Source organism: Bufo bufo, chromosome 3 (genome assembly GCF_905171765.1).
Source record: "Bufo bufo chromosome 3, aBufBuf1.1, whole genome shotgun sequence".
Classification (NCBI taxonomy): Eukaryota; Metazoa; Chordata; class Amphibia; order Anura; family Bufonidae; genus Bufo; species Bufo bufo.
In genome coordinates this window covers 698,542,692-698,548,577 of record NC_053391.1, presented here as the reverse complement: position 1 = coordinate 698,548,577, position 5,886 = coordinate 698,542,692, and positions in this window count along the sequence as shown.

The window sequence follows — 5,886 nt, the reverse complement described above, 5'->3', positions numbered from 1 at the left end:
CTTACCAATCCACTAGTCTCTCTACCAAACCTTCTATGTCTCTTGGAAAATTTCTCAGAGGCCTCTGGACTACGAATTAATCACCAAAAATCCGAACTTATGTTATGTAATAACCCTCCCTCCTTGAAGTCTCTCCTCCTAAAAAACTTCCAATTTCACTACTTGCCCAATCACATTCCATATTTAGGCACACTATTACCAAATTTACCGAATAAGATGTATAAGTTAAATTATATCCCTTTGTATAGAAGTATAAGAGATGACCTTAAAACTTGGCACAAGTTACCAATATCCTGGATAGGACGAATACATGTTATTAAGATGGTGGTCTTACCCAAACTCCTGTATTTATTCAGGACTATACCAACCCCAGTCCCAAGTGGAGATCTTCAAGGCCTACAAAGGGATGTAATGAAGTTTGTATGGGGCAATAAGCGGGCTCGTATTGCTAAGGCTACCATGTGCCGTCATAAAACACAGGGTGGCTTATCTGTCCCTGATTTCATTAAATATTACAAAGCAGCTAGATTATCCCAACTTTTTTTGACACACACCAAATATGAAACTCACCCATTATGGGTCTCGCTGGAGCAGTCCCTTATATCCCCTTGGACATGGAAAGCTTTAATCTGGTCTACACTACCCATTCCAAAAATAATCTGTACTGACTCGCCACTATCATACCAGGCCATACTTTTATGGAGGTCGGTTAGGTTTAAGTTTTCATTACAGTCAAAACCCTCTCCACTCATTCAATTAATAGGCAATCCTGCCTTCACACCGGGATTGATATACTCCAATTTTAAGTGGTGGATTGACAACAATTATACAAATCTGCACAGATTCCTGGTTAGGGGGAAATTGATTGCCCTGGGCGATTTTAGAGATAAAGTGGACCTCCCAAGCGATGAATCGTTCAGAGCTAATCAAATTTTCTCATTCCTTCAATTCCTGAAGATTGATAATCAGATATTAGACTTTACTTCTTTTGAACGATTTATCAACTTCTCTCTGTGTAGACGGGGTATGTTGTCTAGATTTTATAGTATGCTGGACCTCACACCCGAAGGGGTTCGTCTTCCGTACATGGTGGAGTGGGAGAAAGATACCCAAGAAGAATGTCCACTATCTGAGTGGTTCCTTCGTTCCCAGACACTGACCAAGACTTCTTGGCAGACCACACTGGCTGAGACCTCTGTGAAGGTCCTTCATAGAACCCACTTAGTGCCATTTCGGTTGCACCTTATATATCCAGAGGTATCTCCATTATGCTTTAGAGGATGCAATGATGATGGTACGGTCTATCATATTTGGTGGACCTGCCCTCATGTACAGCTATTCTGGTCCAAAATTGGCAATTTACTCACTACAATTTTAGGTTGTTCCTACCAAATTACACCAGCTTTATGCCTCTTGGGAGATAAACCTCCTGAACTAACTTTTGCCAAATTTAAATTGTCACAGTACATATTAATGGCAGCCAGAATTCACATAGCGTTTAAGTGGAAAACAAATGTCTTAAGCTTCCAGGCAATTATAGATAGAATTAATAGGATACTTCTTTATGAAAAACTCTCAGCAATTTGAACTGACACTTTCGAAGCGTTCGAAAAATTATGGGAACCATGGGTCTCTTCAACCTACTCCGCCAGGATACAACATAATCTATCACTGTAGTGTGCATTTCCCAAAGTGTTGTTGCATTAGACTAAAAACGAGCAGGCTGTGCATATCCGTGATGCTATCTAAATTCACTTGTGACTCTCTACCTAAAGTTCTTTAGAAGACCTCCATTTGACAACTAGTTTTTGTTTTATGCACATTGTTTTTTAATTATTATTTCTTTGTATGTCTATACTTACTATATGAACAAAATGTTTGTATATCAACAATTATTCTCTAATATACCAAGATACATTGTTGTTGTCGAAAATTACTTTTAATAAAGCATTTGAAACATAATTATTAGGCAACTTAACAAAAAACAAATATATACCCATTTCAATTATTTATTTTTACCAGTGAAACCAATATAACGTCTCAACATTCACAAATATACATTTCTGACATTCAAAAACAAAACAAAAACAAATCAGTGACCAATATAGCCACCTTTCTTTGCAAGGACACTCAAAAGCCTGCCATCCATGGATTCTGTCAGTGTTTTGATCTGTTCACCATCAACATTGCGTGCAGCAGCAACCACAGCCTCCCAGACACTGTTCAGAGAGGTGTACTGTTTTCCCTCCTTGTAAATCTCACATTTGATGATGGACCACAGGTTCTCAATGGGGTTCAGATCAGGTGAACAAGGAGGCCATGTCATTAGATTTTCTTCTTTTATACCCTTTCTTGCCAGCCACGCTGTGGAGTACTTGGACGCGTGTGATGGAGCATTGTCCTGCATGAAAATCATGTTTTTCTTGAAGGATGCAGACTTCTTCCTGTACCACTGCTTGAAGAAGGTGTCTTTCAGAAACTGGCAGTAGGACTGGGAGTTGAGCTTGACTCCATCCTCAACCCGAAAAGGCCCCACAAGCTCATCTTTGATGATACCAGCCCAAACCAGTACTCCACCTCCACCTTGCTGGCGTCTGAGTCGGACTGGAGCTCTCTGCCCTTTACCAATCCAGCCACGGGCCCATCCATCTGGCCCATCAAGACTCACTCTCATTTCATCAGTCCATAAAACCTTAGAAAAATCAGTCTTGAGATATTTCTTGGCCCAGTCTTGACGTTTCAGCTTGTGTGTCTTGTTCAGTGGTGGTCGTCTTTCAGCCTTTCTTACCTTGGCCATGTCTCTGAGTATTGCACACCTTGTGCTTTTGGGCACTCCAGTGATGTTGCAGCTCTGAAATATGGCCAAACTGGTGGCAAGTGGCATCTTGGCAGCTGCACGCTTGACTTTTCTCAGTTCATGGGCAGTTATTTTGCGCCTTGGTTTTTCCACACGCTTCTTGCGACCCTGTTGACTATTTTGAATGAAACGCTTGATTGTTCGATGATCACGCTTCAGAAGCTTTGCAATTTTAAGAGTGCTGCATCCCTCTGCAAGATATCTCACTATTTTTGACTTTTCTGAGCCTGTCAAGTCCTTCTTTTGACCCATTTTGCACACCTAATATAGGGTGTTGATGTCATTAGACCACACCCCTTCTCATTACAGAGATGCACATCACCTAATATGCTTAATTGGTAGTAGGCTTTCGAGCCTATACAGCTTGGAGTAAGACAACATGCATAAAGAGGATGATGTGGTCAAAATACTAATTTGCCTAATAATTCTGCACGCAGTGTAACTTCAACAGATATTTGGGATATAGCGGTTTATATTTTATATCGTATTTTATAACATGTTTTAAGTAGCAGTTGTTATTGTGTATTTTATGTACTATAAAGTGAGTGTGGATACATATCCTTAAGTGTTTGCCCGATATTTTGAGTGACCCCCTATCCAAGTTTTTTTCAATTCCTACGTACCAGCAATTGGGAGTGCTGAGGGGTTGTGCACCAATCCAGAAGTGGTACAGTGAGAGAGCCACCATTTGTCTTATCTTCATACATCTGCATCAGACGCTGCCCTGGCTTAGACTGACTAGACACTTCCTGCTTCCCCTTCCTTGGTAGGAAATGAGACTAGCCCACTTCTCCCAAAAAGGGGGAGAATGGAATGGTAAGTTCCCTTCTATTTAAAGATCTCTCTGCTATATACGCTGCCACCTGCTCGCAAACCAGGCACATTACATGAACATAACAGTTTCATAGCAAGATTATGAATGCACAATGTAGGAGGACCTGGAATATATACACAGACATTATGGTCAGCCCATTAGAGACAGTAGCAGGGTGTAGGAATTGTAATACCACTCTGAGGTGTTACAGATCTGCATAGGTAAAATAATTATCATTCAAAATAAGTCCAATGGTTGCAAGATATTTTGGGATCTTTTCCCAGGAATTTTCCTATACAATCTAGACCCATGTCGTGTTTAATGTTGGAATATAGGGCAGAAATATCCATCGTGACCAGGAGATAGTCTGGTTTCCAAACGATATACACAAGTTCCCTAATTAACTGTGCGGAATCCTTTAAATCGCTTGGTAGTGCGGTAACATACTTTTGTAAGTGTAGGTCAGGGCCAAGTTACCAGTGGTAAAATTGGTATTTGATATTATAGGCCTACCCGGGGGTGGGGGGGGGGTTCTTTTCATCCTTGTGCATTGTTGGGAGATGGTAGAAGTAAAGCCAGGCAGAGAACGGAATGGAGAGGTATTGTTTCTCTTCTTTGGTGATTATCCCAGAACCTGTCCCACCAAGAGTTCCATCATGTCAGAGATCATAGGAAAGGATCTACAAGTGATTGGGTGTAATATTTCGTATCTATAAGTATATTACGGGCCTCTTTCTCATAATCCTCAAGATTCTGAATGATGATTCCCCCGCTTTTATCGGCTGGTCGGATTACAATACGATTGTTGCTCCTAAGTTGTTTGAGGGCTATTTTTTCATGAGCACTAAGGTTGGTGCCTCCCTGGTCACTGAGGGTGATGGCATTAAAGTCCTGGGAGACTAAACCACTGTATGTCTGTAGCAGGTGTCCCTGGATCTTAGTGGGGTAGAACCGGGAGGGGGGCTTAACTAGTCGGGTGTATCTGTGCCATTAGGATTTTTGTCATGTCTGTGTTCTTTAATTTGAAAATGTCGGCTAAGGGTTACTTTATGGATGAAGCGCTGGAGGTCCAGAAATAGTGTGAAGGGGTCAGTGTTATTAGGGGGGCAGAATGCTAGGCCTTCTTCCAGTAGTTTAACATGGTGGGCATTGATAGTGTAGCTAGAGAGATTAAAGATCTTAACAGTACCAGCAATAGGTGAGTGTGGTCCCATCAAGCAGACACTAAGGGGTCCATCCTGCGTTTTTTTATGAGGTCTGCCTTTGTGTTTTCTGTTTCCCCTCTTCTCCCTCTGAATCTCCTTCTTGCTGGTTTAGTTTCCTCTTGATGGTTTGAATGGGGTAAAATTATGTAATTGATGGTGTTCCTTGGTATGGGGTTATCCCTAAAAAAGTGGCAGGAGATTTGTGTCATATTCACGACCAGATAATCAATAATCTTCCTCAAGAGCGTGATATCCTGTGAACAGCCATAATGGTTAGAGATATAGTTCCTATCAAAGCAACTGAGAAAAATTCTAAGCACCACAAGGGGTAGGTTATGCACCCATCAGGGTGTCGCTTATTTTGTCCTTAAACATGTTTATTTTCTTCTTCTCTGAAGCGACAAGAAGTGAAGAGATAATTTGCAATCTGCCTGTGGAGAATGCTATCCTGTGAACAGCCGCTGTAATCATGGATATAGGTCATATTATAGCAACTCAGAAAAATGATAAGAACAACAAGGGGTAAGTTATGCCCCCATCGCGGTACCACTTATTGTGTTCTTGAACATGCTGCTATTCTTCTTCTTCTCTGGAATCATAAAATATGATAGAGGGAATCAGCAATTTGCCAGTGAAAAGTGAAATCCTGAGAAAAGACAGCATTAGAATGGGTCTAGATCATTTCAAATCAACTCAAATGTAAGAGTAATTAGGCATAAATGACGTACCCATCGCAGTGCCACTTTTTGTATAATGAGAATGATGGAATTAAAAGATGGACACATTGAAGTCATTAAAAGTTATAATGTGACAGGTATATTCATAACTGGACACCAGCATACAGTGCAGCTAAACTGGAGTCACTGTTCTTAGATGTGCCATAATGGAGCAGAGCTTAGGAGCAACACATAGATTCCTAGAGATTGGAGTGGGAGTTGTCATTGTGTAGGGATTTATTACATCTTCCAATTCATTTCTCAACATTAATTAACACAGCAATAACATAATGA